This window comes from Mus musculus, chromosome 9 (assembly GCF_000001635.26).
Source record: "Mus musculus strain C57BL/6J chromosome 9, GRCm38.p6 C57BL/6J".
Lineage (NCBI taxonomy): Eukaryota > Metazoa > Chordata > Mammalia > Rodentia > Muridae > Mus > Mus musculus.
The window spans coordinates 91,563,954-91,577,745 of record NC_000075.6 but is presented as its reverse complement, the minus strand read 5'-3'; the positions used below and the strand labels follow the sequence as shown (position 1 = coordinate 91,577,745).

At 37.3% G+C, this 13,792-nt stretch overlaps 1 long non-coding RNA gene across 8 annotated transcripts in view; it reads right to left on the bottom strand.

Moving 5' to 3' along the window:
* The window catches only part of Gm29478, a 202,414-nt gene that overhangs the window by 28,161 nt on the left and 160,461 nt on the right, over positions 1-13,792 (bottom strand). For 6 of the 8 annotated variants that reach the window (XR_871002.1, XR_871000.1, XR_003948205.1 and 3 more), the window contains one exon: positions 623-730. The exons of the other annotated variants lie outside the window; for them this stretch is intronic. This is a non-coding gene — a long non-coding RNA (predicted gene 29478). The remainder of the gene's footprint in view (positions 1-622; positions 731-13,792) is intronic. 8 annotated transcript variants of the gene reach the window in all.

Sequence of the window (13,792 nt, the reverse complement as noted above, 5' to 3'; positions counted from 1 at the left end):
AAAGATGCTCCAACATACAACATGCTTCACTATGTTCACTGAAGCCTTATTTATAGTAGCCAGAAACCTCTCGGGAGACAGATATATCAGACTACTGTCAGCATGCACTTTTGTCTCCTTAGAGGCTTTGCCAGAGCCTGGAAAATACAGAGGAAGATGCTGGCAGGCAACCATTGGCCTGAGAACATGGCCCCCATTGGGGTCCGCAATGGAGGAGTTAGAGAAAAGACTGAAGGAACTGAAGGGGTTTGAAACCCCATAGAAAGAACAATAATATCAATGAACCAGACCCCCCATTGAGCTCCCAGGGACTAAACCACCAACCAAGGAGTACACATGGATGGACCCATGGCTCCAGCTGCATATGTAGCAAAGGATGTCCTTGTTGGGCATCAGTGGAAGGAGAGGCCCTTGGTCCTCTGAAGGCTCCATGCCACAGTGTAGGGAAATGCAAGGGTGGGGAAGCTGGAGTGGGTGGGTTGGTCAGGGTACACTCTCATAGAAACAGGAAGAGAGGGAGATGAAACAGGGATTTCTGGGGTGTGGGGTAGAGAATCAGGATAGGGGATAAAATTTGAAATATAAATGGAGAAAATATCCAAGAAAAAAAGAAAAAACTTACTTGATGTAAGTAGCCCTAATATTTTGGTATTTATCAAAAAGTCTGAACAGAATACTGAAAGTGATGCTTCAATCTGAAGAGAGGAACAATAAGTACTGCCCAGAGACCCTAGAAGAAAACACAGCCATAATTAATGGAACACTAAGAATGTCTAAGAATACAAACAGAAGGAAAACAACAGAATGCTTGCAATCAACATGCACCTTTTAACAATATCTTTAGCTATTAGTGGCCTCAACTCTCTAATCAAAACACATAAGAAAGCTGAGTGGATTAAGAAACAAAGTCTTTTTTGTTTTGGAAAAATTATAATATTTTTAATAAGTATCTGATTAGCCACTTAAAAGAAATGTTTTTGGCTCATAGAATATAAATACCTTTTATTTGATTATTACATATTATACTGAGATCACATGGTTCTCTATCTTATGGAATGAATAAATCTCATTTGTTATCTAAAAGAAACCCATCTTATCTGTAAAGGTAGCTGCCACCTTAAAGTGAATGGATGGAAAAAAGGGGCTGAGAAAGAAGGATAAGAGAAAGAGAGAGAGAGAGAGAGAGAGAGAGAGAGAGAGAGAGAGAACCTGAAAGTAAGCAAGTGCTCTATATATAATATATTGACAAAATATATCCTACAAAATAACCTTTAATCTAAAACTAATCAGAAGAGACAAAGGTACATTATTCTAAACAGTAGATGAATTAATCGAGGAAAAATATTACAATACAATATTAATATGCACCAAACTCTGTGACACGCAAGTTTATAAGAAGCAAACCAATGGAATTAAAAACAGAGATTAACAAAAATACATTAATAATAGGATTCTTCAATATCCTATTTTCTTAGGTAATGTGAAAAAAAAATCAGAGAAACCTAGAAATTTAAGACATTTTATATCAAGTAGACCTCAAGATAGCTATAGACTATTCCAACCAAATACTGAAGAATATACATTCTACTCAACAAAACATGGGGGCTTCTCTAAAATGGACCATGCACTGAGACTCAAAACTAACTTTATAAATACAACAAATTTGAATTAAACTTCTCTAGATATAACTTCATTGTCTTTCCAGATTCTAAGCTATTCCAGGGCAAGAAGAATACCATTTCTAATGTTTCTCTGAATCTCTCATATTCTACCTTCTAGTTGAATGGTCAATATTCTCTTAACTGATTAAAGAGTTTTATTTCTTTTATTTTCTTTTTGGGCAATTAACTTTGTGTGTTCTATAGAGTTAAGACAGTTGGACTTCTAGAATCACCAAACCAGCAATTTGTGATATGTAAATAAAATCCAAGATGATGATCTTGTCTATATCCACTATTTTTCATGGCTCTGTGCCAGCAAAAATCTAGGCAGTTGGAAAAGAAATTCAGAACAAAGTAGTGATAGTGGAGGGTTGCTTTACTACTCACCAGGCAGAAATCCTATTGCTTGCGCTGTTAACTCTGTGACTTTCTGTCTATAATAAGTTTCTAGCATCTGCTTATATTAACCATCCCACAAACAGATTTCTCTGCAGTTAGTTTTCTGCTGCCACACTCAAAACCTGAGCATCCACATAACCTGGATTCTTGTATCTTCATTTCAGAAGAGAACAACAAAAACATGACCATGAAGAGATTCACACTTACTAAATTATATTTTGACATGAATTTTAAACATGAGTTACTGTGTTTGAACACCTTATTTGGATTTTGTTAGATTTATATTCCTTCCTCCAATCTTAAGCAAACTAAGATGGAGAACCACTCTCCAAATTTACCTATGAATCATTAGTTAATTATTTATGGGATACTATCCACGTCCAGTCCTTGTTCTGGGAGATAAATGCAAACATGGTCAGTTTGTGTTCAATTTCCAAAGGACTTCCAAAAGTGCTATAATAATGATGATGATGACAATGATGTAATAATAACAGCAACAACAACTTGGATATGGAGAAGCACTGATCCTGAAGAACCATAACACATTTTTATGGTTTGTCTATGCTCAGCCCAGGAATTGGCACTATTACAGGGTGTGGCCTTGTTGGATTAGGTGTGTCACCATGGACGTGGGCTTTAGTATCCTAGTCCTAACTGCCTGAAAGTCAATATTCTGCTAGCAGCCTTCAGATGAAGATGTAGAACTCTCAGCTCCTCCTGTACCATGCCTGCCTGGATTTGGCCATGTTCCTATCTTAATGATGGACTGAACCTCTGAACCTGTAAACCAGCCCCAATTAAATGTTGTCCTTATAAGAGTTACCTTGGTTATGGTGTCTGTTCACAAGCAATAAAACCCTAACTAAGACACACATCATCTGAGATAATGTTATCCAGAAAAACAATTAATACTTGGAAGAAGTTCCAAACATAAAAAATAAGAAATAAGCAGGGCTTGGTGGCGCACGCCTTTAATCCCAGCACGTGGGAGGCAGAGGCAGGTGGATTTCTGAGTTTGAAGCCAGCCTGGTCTACAAAGTGAGTTCCAGGACAGCCAGGACTACACAGTGAAACCCTGTCTTGAAAAAAATAATAAATAAATTAATTAATTAATTAATAATAGTTACCTCTCTGGGTTACATATTTGAAATTTACCCAGCATATCTCCAGAAAACCACTGGCCAATTTTCAGAAAACAAAGCTGGTGGTATTTATTCTTGAATATTCTAAAGTCAATCTTTACATAGCATTAGTTCACATTTGTACAAGGATTTACATTCCATTGGCTGAGTCCCAAATTGACTCTATTAAATGCCAAGTGCTCATACACTGCTCTGAGCATTCCAGACACAGAGCCAAACATTAGGCAAATATATTATGACAGTCTTACATGCAACAAAAAGAGAACACAGAAATTACCTCTTATGGATATAGGTTTTATAGCCATAATTTATTTTACAAGAAAATTCTTCATTGTTCAAAATCATGATGGTACCTATATATGATAGGTATTACTGGTTGGCAACTTGACTATATCTGGAATGAACTACAATTCAGAGATGGAAGGCAGGCCTGGAATCCAGCTCTTGAGGCTGGACTCTGACCAGATCTTAATATGGAGATTTTTGAGGCAGTGTCCTTAAAAAGCTTGGGCCCAGGCAAGGTAGTATACACCTTAAATCCCAGGAGACTGAGGCAAGCAGATCTCTAAATTCAAAGTCAGCCTGAAACAAAACAAGTTCCAGGTCTAGACCTGGGTTACACACTTTAATCTGAGCCTTACCTTCTGCTGGAGGCCTACGTAAGGACAGTTGAAGAAGGAAAAATCACTGTTCTCTTCACCTGCTTGCACTTACTTGCCAGTACATCTGTTGGAACCTATGTCTTCAGGATTCCAGCTTACAGAGAAGACCAGGTGAAACAACTGGCCTTGGGAACTGAGCAATTACCAGACTTTTGGACTTCCCATTCAGAGCTTCCCATTGTTGGGTTAGTTGAACTACAGACTGTAAGTCATTATATTACGTTCCCTTAATATAAAGAGACATTCAATGATTTCTGTAACTCTAGAGAACCCTCACTAATTCAGAAGTTGATTCCAGAGACGGGTGTATTCCTGCCAGGAACCACAACAAATATTGCATTGAACTGGAAGATCAGACTTCCCCTTGGTCATTTTGGGCTTCTGATGCCTTTAAATCAACAGGCTAACGATCTAAACAGTCCTATATCCCCTAAAGAAATAGAAGCAGTCATTAATAGTCTCCCAACCAAAAAAAGCCCGGGACCACATGGGTTTAGTGCAGAGTTCTATCAGACCTTCAAAGAAGATCTAATCCCAGTTCTTCACAAACTATTCCACAAAATAGAAACAAAAGGTACTCTACCCAACTCATTCTATGAAGCCACAACTACTCTGATACCTAAACCAAAAAAGACCCGACAAAAATAGAGAACTTCAGACCAATTTACCTTATGAATATTGATGCAAAAATCCTCAATAAAGTTATCCCTAACCGAATCCAAGAAAATATCAAAACAATAATCCATCCTGACCAAGTAGGTTTCATCCCAGGGATGCAGGGGTGGTTCAATATATGGAAATCCATCAACGTAATCCATTATATAAACAAACTCAAAGACAAAAACCACATGATCATCTCGTTAGATTCTGAGAAAGCATTTGACAAAATCTAACACCCATTCATGATAAAAGGCTTGGAAAGATCAGGAATTCAAGGCCCATACCTAAACAGGATAAAAGCAATCTACAGCAAACCAGTAGCCAACTTCAAAGTAAATGGTGAGAAGCTGGAATCAATCCCACTAAAATCAGGGACTAGCCAAGGCTGCCCACTTCCTCCCTACCTATTCAACATTGTACTTGAAGTCCTAGCCAGAGCAATTAGACAACAAAAGGAGATCAAGGGGATACAAATTGGAAAGAAAGAAGTGAAAATATCACTTTTTGCAGATGATATGATAGTATATATAAGTGACCCTAAAAATTCCACCAGAGAACTCCTAAGCCTGATAAACAGCTTCAATGAAGTAGCTGGATATAAAATTAACTCAAACAAGTCAATGACCTTTCTGTACACAAAGGATAAACAGGCTGAAAAAGAAATTAGGGAAATAACACCCTTCTCAATAGTCCCAAACAATATAAAATACCTTGGAGTGATTCTAACTAAGGAAGTGAAAGATTTGTATGATAAGAACTTCAAGTCTCTGAAGAAAGAAATTAAAGAAGATCTCAGAAAATGGAAGATCTCCCATGCTCATGGATTGGCAGGATCAATATAGTAAAAATGGCTATCTTGCCAAAAGCAATCTACAGATTCAACTCAATCCCCATCAAAATCCCAACTCAATTCTTCAACGAATTAGAAAAGGCAATCTGCAAATTCATCTGGAATAACAAAAAACCTGGGATAGCAAAAACTCTTCTCAAGGATAAAAGAACCTTTGGTGGAATCACCATGCCTGACCTAAAGCTGTACTACAGAGCAATTGTGATAAAAACTGCATGGTACTGGTATAGCGACAGACAAGTAAACCAATGGAATAGAACTGAAGACCCAGAAATGAACCCACACACCTATGGTCACTTGATTTTTGACAAGGGAGCAAAAACCATCCACTGGAAAAAAGACAGCATTTTCAACAAATGGGGCTGGCACAACTCGTGGTTATCATATAGAAGAATGTGAATTAATCCATTCCTATCTCCTTGTACTAAGGTCAAATCTAAGTAGATTAAGGAACTCCACATAAAACCAGAGACACTGAAACTTATAGAAGAGAAAGTAGGGGAAAGCCTCAAAGATATGGGTACAGGGGAAAAATTCCTGAATAGAACAGCAATGGCTTGTGCTGTAAGATGGAGAATTGACAAATGGGACGTCATAAAATTGCAAAGCTTCTGCAAGGCAAAAGACACTGTCAATAAGACAAAAAGGCCACCAACAGATTCGGAAAGGATCTTTACCTATCCTAAATCAGATAGTGGACTAATATTCAATATATATAAAGAACTCAAGAAGGTAGACTCCAGAAAATCAAATAACCCCATTAAAAATGGGGCTCAGAGCTAAAAAAGAATTCTCACCTGAGGAATACCGAATGGCTGAGAAACACCTAAAAAAATGTTCAACATCCTTACTCATCAGGGAAATGAAAATCAAAACAACCATGAGATTCCACCTCACACCAGTCAGAATGGTAAGATCAAAAATTCAGGTGACAGCAGATGCTAGCAAGGATATTGAGAAAGAGGAACACTCCTCATTGTTGGTGGGATTGCAAGCTTGTACAACCACTCTGGAAATCAGTCTGGAGGTTCCTCAGAAAATTGGACATAGTACTACTGGAGGATCCTGCAATACCTCTCCTGGGCATATATCCAGAAGATGTTCCAACTGGTAAGAAAAACACATGCTCCACGATGTTCATAGCAGCCTTATTTATAATAGTCAGAAGCTGGAAAGAACCCAGATGCCCTTCAACAGAGGAATGGATACAGAAAATATGGTACATTTACACAATGGAGTACTATTCAGCTATTTAAAAGAATCAATTTATGAAATTCCTAGGCAAATGGATGGACTTGGAGGGCATCATCCTGAGTGAGGTATCCCAATCACAAAGGAACTCACACAATATGTACTCACTGATAAGTGGATATTAGCCCAGAAACTTAGAATACCCAAGATATAAGATACAATTTGCTAAACGCATGAAACTCAAGAAGAACGAAGACCAAAGTGTGGACACTTTGCCCCTTCTTAGAACTGAGAACAAAACACCCATGGAAGGAATTACAGAGACAAAGTTTGGAGCTGAGACAAAAGGATTGACCATCTAGAGACTGCCATACCCGGCGATCCATCCCATAATCAGCTTCCAATCGCTGACACCATTGCATACATTAGCAAGATTTTGCTGAAAGGACCCAGATATGGCTCTCTCTTGTTAGACTATGCCGGGGCCTGGCAAACACAGAAGTCGATGCTTACAGTCAGCTATTGGGTGGATCACAGGGCCCCCAATGAAGGAGCTAGTGAAAGTACCCAAGGAGCTGAAGGGACTTGCAATCCTATAGGTGGAACAACAATATGAACTAACCAATAACCCACCCCCCCCCCCGAGCTCGTGTCTCTAGCTGCATATGAACCAGAAGATGGTCTAGTCGGCCATCAGTGGAAAGAGAGGCCCATTGGTCATGCAAACTTTATATGCCTTAGTACAGGGGAACGCCAGGACCAAGAAGTGGGAGTGGGTCGGTAGGGGAGTTGGTGGGGGAGAGTGTGGGGGACTTTTAGGATAGCATTGGAAATGTAAATGAAATAAATACCCAATTAAAAGAAAATCAACAGGCTAAGAAAGGAATAACAGTTTTAGAAGGGATGATAGATCCCAATTACCATGGGGAAATGTGATTGCTTCTTCACAAAGGAGTTAAGAATATAAGGAGTGTAGGATATCCTTTAGGGTGTCTGTTAGTACTACCTTGCCCTGTGATTAAAGTTAATTGGAAACTACAACAGCCTGATCCAAGCAGGATGACAAAGGGCACAGAACCATCAGGAATGAAGGTATTGGTCACTCCTCCAGGAAAAGAGCCAAGACCTGCTGAGGTGCTTGCAGCAGGTGGAGGAAATACAGAATGGTAGAGGAAAGTAGTTGTAAACACCATCTCTGGCCACATGATCAGAGACAAGGATTGTAAGTGGTAGCATCTCTGCTGCTGCTGTTGACTGCTGTCAATTTTTTATTATTTTCAGTGACTTTTAGGCCTCCCAAGTTTTCTCATAACCCATAGCACCCTGTGACAGTGACCTTCCTGTCACTGTGACAAAATGTTTGATACAATTAAGTTAAAATGAAGTGTATTTTAATTAGTAGTTTAAGTGTTTTCCCTTCATTGTAATGTAGCCATGTTGCTTTGAGCCTGTGGCAATATAGCTCATTCCAATAAGAGGTGTGTGGTAAATAAGACTGCTCACCATGGCCAGGAATGAGCTGGGGTCCTAATGGTACACTCAACCAATGTCCTAGCATCCTTCCACTAGAGGCCACAACCTCTTCACAGGATCTTTAGCTGGTGAGCAAGCACATGGTCTTTGAGATATATTCAAGATCCAAAGCATATAGCATGTTCCTGCTGAAAAATGTTCCATTCAGAAAATAAAAACCAGTTCCTTCGGAGGCCCATGAAAGTATGAGTGCTAAGCCAGCCACCCAGAGTTCTATTCCCCACCTAAATGAAGAACTCAGTGTTGAGTTCCATTTTTTTTAAAAGACTTTTTATTTACTATGTGTAGGTACACTGTAGCTGTCTTCAGACACTCCAGAAGAGGGCGCCAGATCTTGTTACAGATGGTTGTGAGTCACCATGTGGTTGCTGGGATTTGAACTCAGGACCTTTGGAAGAGCAGTCAGTGCTCTTAACCGCTGAGCCACCTCTCCAGCCTCGAGTTCTTATCTTTGACCATACGACACCATATGGACTTGGAGGGAATGTCTTTTGAACGAAAATAATTTCTATATAGTTGATCTTATCTTCAACCTTGATAATAGAACTGGAAACTTATAAAGGGCTTTTGAGAGTTTGTATTATTAGGTTAGAATCTTTGGGGAGGGGCGATTATGTCTAGAGTTTCCTACTATTTTATTCTGCTGATGTCAACAGTGCTGCATTTTTTTAACCTCATTTTTAGCCAACAAACTTTAGTGTCTTCCACATGCAAGTCTAGAATATGCACTAGTGATAAAAACTAATGATTCTACAATTACATTTTCATCATTACAATTTTTATTGGCTTTTACCTTTCCCAGGAATTTTGATTTCAAGATAATTATAAGATCTTTTACATCTTTTTCTATTTTCAATATATGCTCAAAGATTGGCTTAATTTTTATTTTTTTAAATTTATGTATTTTTATTTCATGTATATGAGTGTTTTTCATGTATGTATGTATGTATGTATGTATGTGTATGTATCTGTACTGTGTAACTGCCTCATATCCATGGAGTTATGGGTGTGTTTATAAGCTACAAAATAGGTGTTGAAAACTGAAGAAATCCTTTTAAACTGCTGAGCCATCTCTCTTGCTCCAGTTAATTTATGAAGAGGTAGTCATTGCTTCAAGTATGACCTTTTAAAAGACAAATATTTGTAATAATTTCTAGGTATAATATGGCATAACATAAAGCATTGTAACATAACAAACACAATTGGTATTTAATTTCCAATAATAGAAGTAGTTTATGCATCTTATCATGTAAACAAATTAGAATTAGAAATAAGGTCAAATGAGAGAGAATGTTAATCTTTCTTAGGAACCCGGATTCAATGTCTAAATAAAGTTATCACTATATCTGACAATTTTAGAGACAATTACTTCTGTTACTCTACAATCTGATATTAATAAATTTATAAAACAAAATGAAAGAATATTCATATTTACATGATGTTATAATTTTGCTGTAGGTGGAATGATCACGCCATCTGTTCAGTTTGTTGTTATCTTAATGTGACAAGATAACTCTGGGCAAGACCACTGTTTGGACTTTTATCTGTGTTAATTTTGCCTTTCCCATTCATTTCTGGAAAACACTGACAAAATCTTCTTGGAATTTCTGTTATTTGAATGTGTCTTACTCAAATTTTGTAGTCTTTTTTTTTTTTTTTTTTCTTCCCTGGTCATAATCAAATGTGTGAGAGAAGGACCCCTAACTTAACATGGACCTACCGGACACTGCCTCTCATGAACGTGCAACCAGGAGTAGAAAGCACTTATTAGGTTATGGGTTTATAACACACTAATTCATGAGGTAAGGGGAAACAATATTCAACAATACAATCTACATACCCAGCTGTCTTTCAAAAATTAAAAGTGCAGTAAACGAGGGAAAAACAAACCAAATAAGAATTTGAAAGGGAAACTGGTGGAAGATTTCTAAATCCTTCTGACTCCAGATTCATTTCTACACTTGAGATCCATGAAGGCTCCCGATTAACATTACAAGAATGTTTTCTGTTTACTTCCCACTGTCTGCTTAACTCTTTGAGTTCAATGCTTCCTTACAAATGAGCACTTATCCTATTCCAAATGAAAAAAAAAAAAAAAAAAAAAGAAGAGAAACAGACAGAAACTGTTGTTTTAAAATGTCATTTTGATGTCAATACTGAATTTACCTTTTATGGAAATCAGTTTATGACCAAAATAAACTTCATTCAATGTGAGGACAAACTCAAGAGATTTTTTTCATTAAAAATAAATGATACTTTCATTAACTCATGGCTGTGGGACTCATGTCTTTTATCCATAGAAATTGACCATAATACTATAGGAAAAAGCAATTAGTTGCTCAAGTGATTTCAATAGATCAGTAGTTGGCCAACTGTTCCAACTTGAAAAGATTTTTATCAAATATCTGTCATTTCATAATTAGGTACTCCCTTCAGCCAAAGGGAAAATGACCAATTGTCAATAACTGTTCCAAAGCAAACTCTCCTCTCCTGTTCAGGGGTGTCTTGCTTACAGTGACACTCCCTAAGAGAACAAAAGCCTTCCCTCCACTTGAAGACAGAAAGAGCTATCATGAAGTGAGAGTCAGGTTTTCCTTTCTCCCAGAACATCAACTGTTTTCTTAGCCAGCAAAAATCTTTTTAAAGCAATGGTTAATTGCTTTACAAAAAAAAAAAAAAATAAGAAAAGCAATGGTTTCCATTGAACTCTAAGTAACTAACCCATGGAGTATTTCAATAACTAGACTGGAATTAGTTTTCATAAAACTAAAACTTAGTAAAAACACTAAATGCCTAATGAGTCACTGGCCAGTTTCATTTGTGTTAGGGCTGAAGTTGTTTACCACCATAGTCAATTCATGCTGTCTGCTTTTGTGCTCCAACAATAAGTATACAGCTTTCCACTTCAGCAGACTAAAGCCAGGGTGTGTTCATGATTTCTCTACCAACAGCTAAAATTACCCAGATCTGCTTCACCTCCTGCCTCTCTCTGCTTTCCTGTTTTCACATTACAGACCTCCTGCCTCCTGCTCTTAAAATTGTGTGAGGATTATAGCAAATACTATTTGAGTGATCTTTTTATAAGTTCTTGGCTTACTTAAGGAAAGTCAATATATAAAACTCATAAGACGTACTTAGTGATAATAAAGACCTTCATTGACTGCAGATGATGAAGCTAACAACCTCCACTTGATGTTTATAAATCATAGTTTGCCTGGCACTTTGGCAATATTCCTTCAATTCCATACACACTTTTAGTAGTTAGGCACTGTGACCACATGGCTTTTTCCTAGCATGTTTCCTGAATACGGTGCCAATCAAGCGAAAAGAAAATGTTTAATCTATGACACGGTCTATGGCCAGTTCAAGTTGACCTCATCTGTCATTTTCTTAAGCAGGAGCTTTTAAATATAGCCAAAGGGCACAGCACTAAGTTGCGTAAGACATATGGTGAAAGTATGACTCTACTGCCATTAAGGTGTCATTGTTAATACCTCATTGACAAAGTAGCAACATGCTCAAACATGAAAGTCTTGCACTGTTCCTAAGGGAATTGCTTTATTCATCTGCTGGGTAAATGTGCAACTTGTTTCTACTATATAGACCTTGAAATGTGAGCTACATATGAAAGGGCCAGTAAAACATATGGAAGACTGTGCATGGGTCAAAAATTCTAATTGCACAATTTGTTGTTTGTAATTCTGATTTGTAGATGAATATCAAATACACAGTTTAATTGCAATGTTATATATATGCATGACATGTAGAAAATATCTATTTAAATCTCATATGAAAGGTAATAAAAGGACCATCTATGTATAGCTAGCCCACCATAATATTGTTATTTAGTCATATAAAATATTCGAAATGTAATTGAGGAAAATACGTAATAAAAAAATTTAAAAAATAAATAAATAAAATAAAATATTCAAGAACTAGAAAAAGAGTAATAAAGAAAAATAACTTTCTGAAAACGTTCTTGTTAGGAATATATTCTAGAAAATTATTACATTTATAAGATTGATAAAAATTGCAATTTTATGACTTATAGTATGGAGAATTAAACAGAAATGTAGGATTTCAGCAGAAACTCATTTCCTAGCAAATGTTTTCTTTATCCCTCACAGAAACAGTAGCAAGCCTAAAGTAACAGTAACTTTAGAATTTCTCTTTATTATGTAAGTATCACCTTATTTTTTATCTTTGTTTTATTTTAATTAGAAATATTAAGTAATATTTTTCTTTTTTTCTTTTTTACATAAAAGGTCATTTTTTCCAATTTTTATAGGTATTTTTTCATTTACATTTCAAATGCTATCCCGAAAGTCCCCCAGATCCTCTCTCCCACTCCCCTACCGCCCACTCCCACTTCTTGGCCCTGGCGTTCCCCCATACTGAGGCATATAAAGTTTGCAAGACCAAGGGGCCTCTCTTCCCAATGATGGCTGACTAGGAATGTAAGCAGGAGTGGTGGAGGGAAGGATCAAGAAAGGTGGAGAGGGAAGTATTTAATAGAAAATTTCAGTTTCTGTAGTGTTCCACTAAATATTTCTTCTATTTTTAAATGAACTGATAGTGCAACCAGCTTGAATATTTTATTCTTTATTCTACCACCTTAAGGCCAAGTAAATACACCCTGGTCTCCATCTGGTTTTTAACACCCTCTTACAGATCCTGAATTAACTTCTAGGCATGACGGTGCCCCTACCTCCATGCCACCAGACTGGAAAGATATGTGCCACATCAAGCTTATTCTAAAGGAAAGACGTGAAGAGATAGCTCCGTTGATAAAGTGCTCGCAAGGTAAACAGGAGGACTTGAGTTCTGATCCCCAGCACCCACGTAAACAACTGGAATTGACAGAATAGAATGCAGGTGGAGTCTATCCTAGTGCTGACGGAGATGATAACAAGCGGAGCCCTCAGGCTTGCTCTCTAGTCAAACTCTGAGGAAGCTCCAGGATCAGGAAGAAACCATATCTCATCTCAAAATATAAAGAGAAAGGTGACTAGAGAAGACTCTGGACATTGAGCCAGTCTGGCCTCAGTGAGCGCATGTGTGCACACGTGCGCGGCTGGCCTCAGTGAGCGCATGTGTGCACACGTGCGCGGCCACGCGCACGCGCACACACACTGTTTTTAAAGCAAAAAGAATACTATTGCTTAACGTAGCGCTTATCAATCAGAATGATAGTGTGACTCATAAACAATGAAGGAAATTACTCCTGGGGTAAAATGAGAAAATGAAACATGTAGTTTTCATAATAAAAATCATTTTTTTTATTTCAAATGTTCTGAATCACCCATTTACTAAATTCAGTGTTGATGTTTATAATTTTGAGGCATTTTCAGTAAAAGTAGCCTCCTTTTTGATTTTCTAATACAAATGTTTAGTTAGCACATTATCATATAGCAGAAACTTTGTAACAAAAGATACATTCACTAATACCTCCCATATATTATACAAACATCTATTTATAATCAATTCACTAATCACAAAAAACTTTTTAGTCATTCAACATAAATATGTCTCTTAAACACTACACCAGGCCTTGTAAAAATGTGTAATAAGTTGAGATTTTGTAGTGATAAACATTTTTTAGAGGCGTGAATAACTGACTATCAGCCTAGGCTAAGATAGCTAAATTTCAGACAACACCCATTGTTTTGTTTAGTCATCTGTCACTTCACCATG